Raw genomic sequence first — 12,502 nt, forward strand, 5'->3', positions numbered from 1 at the left:
CTGTTTTATCTTGCTGCTCTCTGATTTCTCCACAAGGTTTCACCATTCATCATAATAGGCTGTGTGCAGGGCAGTTATCTAGTGGGCCCCACTGTTGAAAAAAAAAACATTTTATGGGAGTTTTGCCTAGCGCCCAGGTATGTATTAATCAGCTCTTGGGACGCCCTACATGTGCCAGCCCTGCACATTGGGATAAGATCTAATCCATTCATCAGAGGCATACAACCATTTAGAAGCTCTGGCCCAATAACCCAATCTTTAGGTGGGCCAGGATTTACGGAATAAATTTATGGGTGAAATTTACTTGGCTGAAGCTTTCTCAACGGGGCAAATATTTCTGACATTGTGGCCAACCTGCTGAATGGACTGGATTTATCGTGGGAGAGAGTCTACGTGGCCCTTCCTTCTTGACTATGCTGGCAAATTTATTATATCCTACCTGTGCAGTATGAAACACATTAGTGGTGGGATGTATTCCACATGTTTGATCTAGTTAGTATTTTCGATTTTCGATCTCTCTCTCTCTGTCTTTTTTTTTTTTTTTTTTCTGTAAATCATATTAAATTAGTGTGAAATTGTTATAAATGCATATTTTTTTTCATGTTTTAATGAAAAATTATAAATTGGGAGCTTCGATTTCAAGATTTGAGGAGATGAGCTGAGTTAAAAAAAAAATCAAAATTTCTTAATTTCTCATAAATCGCTTGTGATCTTTGTGTCCAAATGTAAAATTGAATATGCATGTAACCTGATCTCGTGATTTTACGTTTGCTTTTTAATGTATTATTTGTATTTTGACATGTTTTCTTATATTCATAAATTATATTAATAGACTTTAAATATACTTGCATTAATTCGGTTAGACAACGCATATATTAAGATCCCATATAAAGAAAACCTATTACTTGTTTTCCTTTCTTCGTTCTTTTTTTTTTTTTTTTTGTAATATTTTGATTTATGAGTATGTATTGATATCTTTTTTAATAATCACTAGAGTTTTATTGAAAATTTTGACTAATTTTAAACTATTTTTCTCTGTTTTCAACAATTACGCAATATAATTAATATATCTTTAATTAATATATCCGTATCCCAATGGTGCAATGCCTAATGCAATACTGATATTTTGAACATTAGAGAAGAGGATTAAAACATCAGTTTCAGTGGTTTTGGTGTGCTGAATCAGTAAACAGGTGATGGATTATAGGCAGACAGTTCGAAAATTGCCACAGGGTCAATACCGTTTACTTGATGGTAATAGATGCATGGCTGGCCCATCAAAGGGACGGTCATCATCCACTAGAGAAAGACTCAGACATTCTGGCAGTGTGATGGACGATGCCCATGTAATAAAAAATGGCCCATCACAGGGTTAATCATCTTCGAACTTGGGGTCAAGTAAATACCAACCATTCATTACAAAATGCTAGTCCTGCTTATACTTCTCACGTTGTACCTTTTGGATTATCCAGATGCAGTTCACATGTGCCGTGTACGCTAATATGGCATAAATGCCATGTGTAATGTGACTCGCATGTGTGGCTTGTGCCATTGTATATCTATGCGTGGCACACATGTAACATGGGTCAAGTTGTAAATGTGCACGCGTGGAATTATCGTTTTTTTAATTGGGATTTTTATTTTATTTTTTCACAGTGGCTTAGCTGTTGGACTTTATACCAATAAAATCTTAATAGTTTTGAAGTATTTTCATAGATACCTACCCCAATTCAGGAGCAGCCTATTGTCTTTATTATTATTTTGATGTTTGACAAATCCATCCTGCCCAGTAGTGTTTCTAAATTATTTTAGGGCGGAGACCTAAAAATGAAGTAGATTCAACCTCAACTGGGCCAAACAGAAGGAAACAGTGAGAGAGAAATGCCTAAAGTTGAAAGTTTCCCTGCTGTGACATTTAAAATGAAGTATATGCCACCTAAACTGTCCATAAGGTCATTAAAATTGTTCATAACCCATTGTTTGTGCAATTCAATCAAACATGAGGCCACACATGTTAATAAGGGCATGTATTTAGTTTACTTGTGTGATTAGGATGGTGTTGCTATGCTAGACTCATACTCAACTTGGCATGTATTTAGTTTACGTGTGTGATTAGGATGGTGTTGCTATGCTAGACTCATACTCAACTTGGCATGTATTTAGTTTACGTGTGTGATTAGGATGGTGTTGCTATGCTAGACTCATACTCAACTTGAGTTTGATTGAACATTGGTGTCCCCATGCTAAGATGGACTGATTAAGACTGAATTTAAGAACTCGACTGCTCTCCCAACCACCAACGGTTACAACGATCAACGACTTTAGAAGGTTACGGGTTAATCCTTCCGAACGAATTCTTTTTACCTTGAGTTTGAGGACTTTTTCTTTCATTATATTTCTCAATAAAATAAAGATAAACATGTTTAAAGCTAATAGGACTAAAAAAAAGTTAATTTTATTAATAAATAATGAAAATTCAATACAATCAATAGAGAATAAACTAAATAGATAAATACCTATTATCACCTTTTGGACAAACAATCAAGGCACATTAGTCAATAGGATGTGACAAAGATGTGATCTTCTAAGTAAGATTCAGTTGATCAAGATCCAATGACAGAAGGTTGTGGATATTTATAGTATTCTTAAGCGTACTGCAGTGGTGGCGCTGGACAATAGCGATCTATGCTAATCTAAACCTCAAACATTTTGCAGAATGGCTAGACAGAAGTGAAGGAACTAAAAAGTAAGGTAAAAGATAAAAGAGTAGTGTTGCGTTATATAGATAGATTATGTTTAGTGTGAGCCTGGAGCTCTTCATCACATTCTCCTTTCATAGCTTTGGGAGACAGCAAAACCTTCGTTGGGTTTCCTTTCTGATTGAGGATTTTGGACAATCATGGTGTTTAATTGTTCTTTGATCATTCTAGCCTAGCCAAAGAGATCTTCATATATTAGAAACCGTTTCATATCTTTGGCTGGCGTGGCTACATACATTCGTGGATCTTACGGGATCAAACTTGCTAGGCCCTTATTAATCTTGAATCCATTGGTTCCCACCCGCTTCGATATTAGTACGATTCTTAAGTCTTTGTAATCACCGCAAAAGCTTTGATCGTCTCTGAAAAGATCTCCCATTTTGGAAGGATTGTGTGAGACGACCTTACCAAGCATATCTGGATTTGTGATAAAATCCTTGTCTTAGTGAGTCTTTTATAGACTTATTGAATACGTTGCCTTAATCACACATGCCACACGAATTAGGGCTACGTGTCATTAGTCGCTTTAACTTTTTTGCAAGTGTGTGTACGACTTTGCGCCACTTTTCTTTTGACAGGTGGCGTCGTTAGTACCTTGAGTTTGTCAATGACGTGAACTAGGGTGTCTTAAGTCAGTTGAGCCTTCATGGGAAGACATCGAAGGTTGAAAACTTGAAGACTTGAAGCATCAAGTTCGAAGATAATAGGTAAAACATGAGGTGCGTTGGTAATCCTTAGCCTAAACCCTTTAGTTTCAAAACAACTTACCTTAGATGATTTGTTCCATATAGGAAAACATTTAGTCATCAGGTTTGTGGTGGCTAGATCATGTGCAAAGTGGGTGGAAGGAATAAAAACAAGAAAAATGCACAAGTTTGATTGATCCTCAATCGATCAAAGGCTCTTCGCTTAGTTGACCGAAGGTGCGCAAAAACGTCCAACAACATTTTGCCTCGAAATCAAATTTAGTTTGATCAATCGGATCGATCGATCGAAACTAGTCGTTAGAACTTCATTTGAGAATTTTCCCTATATAATTTGCAACCAGATCTTTAAGAAAATTATGGATTTGATGTTTTAGAGACCTTAGTGTATCCCAAGCCTTACCATTGCTCATAAGCTCAATCCCAAAGAGATTCATGATCTCTTATTAGTAATTCTTCGCTCTAATGAGCATTCAAAGCTCAATTTCAAGAAGTACATAATCTCAAACACTCTCTAGCATTTAGACACCACACTCATATGTAAATCCTTTGTTTAAACACCCTTTAGAATGCCCATCTAGGTGAATCCTCAATTGAAACTAGCTAATATAATTAGTTGTAGGAGATTCAACCATCTTAACTCCCATTACCTTAGCATCTTAATAGGAAAATTGTTGCCAGTAGTTGATTCAAGAAAGCGAAAGAAGATTGACTTCAAAGATCGATGGAGCACAAGATAAGTAGATTTAAGAAAAGAAGATGCTTTCAAAAAGGTGCATCAATGGAGCTCAATTTGACAAGGTTGTTATTTTTAGAGTCTATTGTATATTCCTCATGTATGATTGAGTATAGAGTTTGAGATCCAAACTCGACTAAGTCCTTGTGTAGAACCATCTCTGACAGGGGTGTACGTGGGTTCTTGTGTAGGACCACCACTGGGCACGCGTGCATACGTGTTTGTCTCCGTGAGAGCCTTTGACGAGAGTATACGTAAGTCTTGGATTATGAGCATAGTTGTTATTGGTTAACCGATAAAAAACCAAGTAAGGGGGTTGAGAAGGGAATGAATGTTGCACGATGTTAATGGTTGGGTTTGATGTAACTGATATAAACTTGAATAATTGGATGAACGGTAATATCACAAGGCTAAATTGAGTGGCTCATATTTGAACTTCGGTGGTTCAGGAGGCTTGGACTCTGGCTAGGCTAGACTAGACTAAGGCTAGGCTCTCTCTCACTCTCACTCGGTGGAGGAATGCTTCCTGATGGGTGTGATCTCTGAAATGAGAAGGGAAATGTGGCTATTTATAGCCTCCAACTCAGTTTTCTTATAATTCCTGGTGATCCTAGGGGGAAAAAGTGTTTAAAGGGTTATGATTGGAGATTGCCATATGGCATCATTTCATGGGTTTAAAGATGTGGTAAAAGTGTAATTTTGGGTAAGGACATGGGCATCAGAGTAAATACACTTTAGCCGCACACTTGGAGTTTGAAAAATGAGAGTTGCACATACTTGAGGGATGCTGCCCCAAAGGGGGGGAGTGCTACGTGGCCGGCAGCAACTTGATTGCTGCCAATACCCACTTGGACTCCCTAATTTGGTAAGCAACATCTTCCAAGTGTACTGATGGTCTGTTGTAAAAGTTGTTGCTTTGAGGTTTTGCATATTTCTCCGATTAGGCTTGCTTTTGGGCTTTGGTTCAGGCTTGCTTTTGGGCTTAACTAGGTCAGTTGACTGGGTTGTAAGGCTGGATAGGCTGACCAGGTGAGTTGACTCAGCGAGTTGACTGTGTGAGTTAACTTGCTAAGCTGACTCAAGGCTCTAGGATTTTATGTTCATAAGGTTTAGGGTTAGGCTGATTGGATTAAGTGGGTTTACTGAGTTGGATGGCTGAGTTTAGGGTTTATGACTGGGGTTCGTAGGGTTTAAGCTTCTAGGATTGGGGTTCGGATGTCCATCCATTAGTTCCAACTCAATCATCTTATCAGCCTCGGGTGGGGTGTATACGATGTATAATCTTGGGGGTATTTCTTTAGCCTCTGAGGCCTTTCATTTGACTTATACATGTGTTAGGAGTAGGGAAGAGCATTGGCACTTCTTTAGAGCTAGGAGTCGAGGAGTTAGGAGTTAGGGCGGCTGTGCTTTGAGCCAGCCTGTAGATCCGCATTTTTAAAAGGTTATAAAAGCCTTTCACGTTGTGAGGAACAAACAACTATAAAGAACAAGAGATTTGAGAGATAAGTGTCATGCCCCAGAACCGGACACTTGGGGAGGGTTGTATCTTAATACACTTTATTTTTTTAGCCTCGTTACTTAGGTGTCAGGTTCTGGGGCATGACACTTATCTCTCAAATCTCTTGTTCTTTACAATTAGTTGTTCCTTACAATGTGAAGGGCTTTTATAACATTTTCTAATGTTTCTATAGGTTTCGAAGGTCATACTTGTATAAAGCTTTTTCGAGCGTTGCAACGAGTTAACGCACAGAACAATTTGTACACAAAACTGTCTTTGCCAGTGATTGGTTGGCCATGATTAAAATATGATTTTTATTTATATAAGTGTAAATAAATTCTGATCGGATGGGTCATGCAATGCACAGTTTGGATTTAAATTCGTAGCTTATACAAAGATCCATGTTGGCTTCGAGATCAAATAAAATAACAAAGGCTAGCTCCAGTGGCAGAATTTGATCCGAAATATATTTCTTCATTTTGATCATCATGGACAATTTGAATTTGATGCATGATGTTTGTGGATATGGATTTTCGAAGGTTGAAGGTTTTTTATCCAATGAGTTCTTCATTTGCAAGCTCTAACCCGACGTGGTTCGTTTATGAAAAAAATCAAATGGATGATTTGGAGAGGGGAGATTGGAACGGGAGAGAGGTGAGGAAACTCAATTTCCCTTTTCCAGGAAATCTACTATATCCATTCATTTTTTCAAATCATGTTTGGACATGGGCTAAAAAATGAGGTTGATCCAAAGCTTAGGTGGGTTGCATGATAGGGAGAGATGCCTACCATTGAAAACCTCTCTAGGTTCATTGTAATAGATGGATATGTTGGATGACTGATTTGAATGAGTGTGTGCATGGATGGATGGTTAAGGGTTTCATGGATGAATGATTAAATAATGGGTTTGATGAATAAATGGTTAGGATTGGTTAAGTGAATATGGTGATGATTGACCTGGACATCCTAACAAATGGATGGTTGAATTTGTAGGAAGGATGGCCATGGAAAGATTGATTGAGTTATGTTGATGGTTGATTTGATCAATTAATGAATGATCACATAGTTTATAAGACAAATGGTGAATCGTACGATTTAATTGGGTCAGGAGACATTGGTATGTTTGTGGTCATTGGAATTTGACTTTGATGGTGTGAAATGTTTATCAAAATATTAAGGTCGTGTTGGAGGGTTTAGAGTCGCAGATGATCGGATGCAGATGGCTTAAATTATATCTTTATCGATTTTGTGATGATATAATTGTTCAGATCAAGATTGAACGGTTAGATAGATTCATTAGTACATGAAGAGTACTCCCAATATTGTCTTTAGATTGATAATATATCAAGTGTAAGAGGATATTTAAACTTGAGATGTATGAAGGGGGTGTATGTACATGTACTTAGGAGTGGGGTCGTTAAAATTTTTAATGGTTAGATAAGCTTATATATGGTTGATAGATAAGAAGAACGGGTCAGATTTATAGATAGACATGCACGTAAGTGGATGAGATGATCCCGAAGTTGATTTATTATGATCGAGCGGTCTAAAAGCTAAGTGAATGGTTGTATATCTTTCTTCAGTGATAAGAAGCTATCACATAGATTGGTTAGATGACTGATCAAGTATGTGCATATATAATAGGTCTCAAAGGTATAAGGTGCTCGAAGGTAAAAGTGTGTGTAGATGTATGTAAGTCTAAGTGTCATTCTCCGAAAAGTACGAGTTCAAATTGAGATATATACAAAAATAAGTGCTCATGTACATATGTAATCGCAAAAATTCTTGAGGTATTATAGATCCAATGGATTTTAATGTCTTCTATTTAAGAAATATGATCGCCCTACTTGCTGGCTTTAAAGTCTTCCAACAAAGAAACACAATCACAACTTTTTTTTTTTTTTTCCACATTTGATAATTTATTAAATATGCACGTATATCATGAAGATTCAGTACGCTCTAAGATAAGTAAGTAAAGAAATAAAAAAAGGAATCTAAAACTTTAAAAAATATAAATATTCCATAGAATCGGATTTCCACACTATGATACAAATTTTACACAAAGGTGTAGAAATTTAATGTTGTCAAAATTTAGTCCTTGTAATTACTGTAAGGCAATGTTGTTTTTTGTAATCATTGTTGGAAATTCCGTTTATATCTAGAAAAATGATTTTTAAATTAATACAATTATATTTGGATATAGAATGGTTACTTTATAATAAGTTTTAATTCATATTTAATAATTATTGAGAATATTTATATGAACTTAGTAATTAAATTATTAAATTTTAAATCTAAACCAAGAAGAATCTAGCGACGCCACTAAGCCCAATGCGTAGATCCGCTCATTCTACCCCAAATCATTTTTAACATAATTAATTTAGATTATTTATTTTAATAAAAAAATTTGAATTTTCATTTATTTACGATATAAACTTAATAAAAATTTACACTTTATATTATTATTTATTAAATTTAAAATTTTAGTTAGATTACCACTTACATTTAATAATATTGAATTAATTCCATTATTTTTCAAAAAAAAAATCATAAATTCACCTAGAAATAAATCTGATTTATTTAATTTAACTGGCTCTTAAAATTTAAGAAGTAAATCGAATAAGAATTGACTTAAAGTTTAATACAATAAAATTTAAAATTCATTAATTTAATTAAATTACCATCTAAAATTAACAATTTATTTTTCAAATACTTTACAATTAAATCTAAATTTAACCAATTAATATCAATTTGATAATTCTACCATTCAAAATAATAAGTTATTTTAAACTAATTAATCTAAATTTTCAGATATTATATTGGATTAAAATTTAAATTTTTTAAGGTTAATCTAAATCAAGATTATAATTTACTTAAATTGGATTTACATCTAAATATAACAAAACTAAATTTAATTCTAGAATCTAAAATTAAACAAATTAAATAAATTCTAAAACTGATAATTAATTACTAAATTTAAAATTTTTAACTCGAAAAAGATCACCCCACCTTAATTAATCTTCAAGATTTTTCTTTCTTCCTAATTTCCTCTCTCTCTCTCTCTCTCTCTCTCTCTCTCTCTCTCTTCTCTCTCTCTCCATCTCTCTCTCTCGTGATTGAAATCCTCTTATGATACTTTGTTACCGACTCCACTTTTTAAAGGAGATGTTTTCTTACGCGCTCCAATGTTCCAGCTTAGACTCATAGGCACCTCACACAACTTGATTGTAGATGCAGTTCTCCGCACATAAGTGAAGATTTTTTATTCAACTTGTTGTCCTTGTGGTACATGCAGACAATCAATATATGGAATTGTTGAATCTTTGAATAGACGATCTTTAATAGTTATTTCACAATAAATAGTTCATTTTTTCTGGTTTGGAAAACGATCGATTCTAGTGGCGAATTGCAAATCTAGATAAATCTTGATAAACCGTCTTCAGAGAATCGTTTGGATTTATTAAAAGGTATTTAGTGTCAATGTTTTTCAGAGGTTTAAATGGTTTTGGCTAGTGTATTATGGAGTTGAGTCTATTACCATTGCATCTTGATGAGAAAGGAGAAGAGATCGGAGGGTTGGTGTCGATTTTCTTGATCGCCTTGATTGGAATGGGAGTTGAGGGGTCCCACGTTTTGGAAGGTTTAAATGGACGATGTGTCAAGGTTTCTGCTGCGATAACTGCTTTTCTACAGCCTGACACTACTGAAAGTGTTGAAAATATTGGCGACGTGTTTTGGCATGCAAAGACCATAAATGATGAAGGATCTCATGGTTGGACAGTGTTGATCAATGGCCTTGATCAATGGGTTAATAATTCCCGCTGTGATGGTGACTTGAATATGTGTCGTGTAAGGAAGACAAGAAAAATGAGAAGATGAATTTTCGATAAAGTTTGCAACACGGTAGCTAGTTACTGTTGTAGGTTGGGTTCTCATTATAGTATGTGTATTTTGATGTGTTCAGTCATTTGGGTTCGCGAGTGAAAATATAGAATTGGTGGAATATTGTTTTAAGATGAATGAACGTTTCAAGTTGATGGATGGTTTCAATAGATACATGAAATGATGAGATGTCAAGTTCAACAAATAGACAGGGTAAATCAAATGGATCTTGTTGAAGAAAGATAGGTTGCACGACAACAGTGTTGCGTATCCACCATTCAAAGAAGAGTGAGGAAACATTGGATTTTCAAAAAATGGGTTTTATGATAATATTTTTTATATTTCTAACACATCAACTTAATGTTATTTGACACTAGTTCACACGTGTGATACATGGAAAGTTTTGGATCGGGTGGATGTACACTGTCCATGATGCATATATTTTTGGGTGGCCAGATAGGCAAATGAATAGTTCTAAATGAGTTTTAAAAAAAACGGATGATGGTAAGCTTAAAATGAATGTTGAAGGCTTTAATAAATGCGAACGAAGTGAACAGGGCTCATTGATGCATTGGGAAGTACATGTATGGTAAGTTTTGTGAATTGACTATTAGTGTAACGTCGAAAAAATTCGTACAAAGACCTGAGTACCACCTCAGGCAGAAATCTCACAGGACCAAATCCTTTAGAAATTAGGCGTGAATTAACTAGTGTTAAACTAGTTTATCTGTGAAATTAGCACTAATCACTTTAAATATGATCTGCAAGACCTGAAACGTGCAGAGTCATTGACGCTACATTACCTCGAAACCTAGAATCCATCCCTAAACCCGGTTGTTCTTGGAAACGCTTTAAAACTCCATATCGAACCTGGATCGCAGTCGAAAGTCCGATAACCGCAAAACTATACAGCTATGACCGCATTACTGGACTTAACAACTCCCTCGAAAATCAAGTCTTAATTGTGTCTAGAAATGCACAACTTGAGCCCAGGACTAAGTGTGCGAGAAACATGAATGTCTTTAGAAATAAAATTCGAATTTAAGTAAACTGAGTCGTGTCATTTACGAGTCAAATATAAGGGTTCAGACCGTCAGAATCTGACCCAAATATACCCTCGGATCAGGAAAAATTGCCCATACATGGCAATGTACTTGTGGCCCTGATCGAGTGACGGTGACCGTTGAACTGAAACTGGTCCACCACGGTCGATCTGTAAACCCGATCGGAGCGAAAACTTAACCTAACCTAGATCCATGGTCAGGGAGCTTAAGTCCGACCGCACATGGAAAAGGGGCCACCAGAAGTGCTTCATTGGGCTGAAACAGGCGCCCTTTGGATATAACCTAAGTATACCTTGGCCCTGGGGTCATTTCCATCAGGCCTGGGCCTATATAAAGGCCTAAACCCACTTATCTCTCACCACATACGAATTTCCAAACCCTAAGAAGAAAAGAGAGAGAAAGTGAGAGAGTAAGTTAGCGATTCTTCCTGAGATTCGATCCCGCTATTCTACGTACTCAACTACCATTCCTGTATCGCTATACAGGCGATTCCGATTTCGTTCTTAGGTAAGAAAACCTAACCCTAATCTGTTTTAGGGTTTCAAATCGTGTAAAGCGTGAAATAGCTAACTTATTTCATACTGTAGGTCGCTATTGTGCCACAGACAAAGACTCAGTATACAAACTGAGTTCGATACTTGTTTATCGGCGTAAGATGCGGACTATAACGTTTAAGATATGGTTTTCAAGGCTTTCAATGTTGGTTAATGATTTATAACTGACGTGGGTGCCATTTCACATGCCAAATGCGACGTTTGTTTCGCTTTTCAGATATATAAAAAATATGTTGAGTTTAGTGTATTCCATGTGTTTGATGAAGTGACTGGATTCGTATGGAATCTGGATTTGTGCTTGTCATGATTAATCGTCGTGGATATATGATTGTTGTATATGTGACAGCTCCTTGGCGAAAGGGTTTGTCCTAATACATATTACGGCCAACATACGTCGTGTATATTGGAATGTGTAGCCTAAGTGCTTGTGAAAATGTTCAAATGAATATGGAACTATGATTTGTGCTTGCCATGATTGTTGGTTGCTAATGCATAATCGTTATATGCGTGGCAACTCCTTCGTGATAGGATTTGCTACTATATTGTTTTTAACTAAGTTATTACAGGTATGTAATATGTGTAGTCTAAGTATTTGATAAAATGCTCGAATGTGAAGATGCTTATTTAAATGCATGTAATGAGGGTGTTGGGATAGGAATCTCAATTCCTTTAGCTATGGTTATAGTAATCTTTATATAACCTATCTTTTTACTATGCACAGTATGGATGAAATGTCTACGTATGATACTATGTGTAGTATGTGTTTGATAAATTGCTCAAGTACGATTTATATCTGATTTCTGTTGTCACATACTGTTCTGGATTACTATATGTGAATGCTATCTTTGGAATGTGATTGGGGCTATGATGTAGTCCAGGCAATCGGTAATTGTCTATGAACGGTGGTTGAACTACTTAACCACGACAGACATGCCCGATGAATCCGAGTCGTACGCTGCTTGTCGGCAGTAGTTAGCCACGCGGAGTGCTTGCGCGCTCCATGTCGATCGGCTCAATTTACGCTCGTACCAGTCAAGCTTGTCAAGTAACCCAATTAACCCGATGTATGTTCACCATGTATGGACGCTACTTCTTGAATTTAAGGTACCAAACTCACCAGTGAAAACTCCTTTAACTTTAGTACCTCGATCCGCTAAGACTCATGAGCCGGGCATGGTGGTATGGGATACCGTGGTCGAGCTGTCAGCCTACGCTGGGGTGACGAGCCTCCCCGTAGTGTCCAGTGAGCAACACAAACTCGTGAGCTGAATACGGTGTTATGAGACACTGTATTTGAGCCGTCGA

This window comes from Magnolia sinica, chromosome 8 (assembly GCF_029962835.1).
Source record: "Magnolia sinica isolate HGM2019 chromosome 8, MsV1, whole genome shotgun sequence".
Lineage (NCBI taxonomy): Eukaryota > Viridiplantae > Streptophyta > Magnoliopsida > Magnoliales > Magnoliaceae > Magnolia > Magnolia sinica.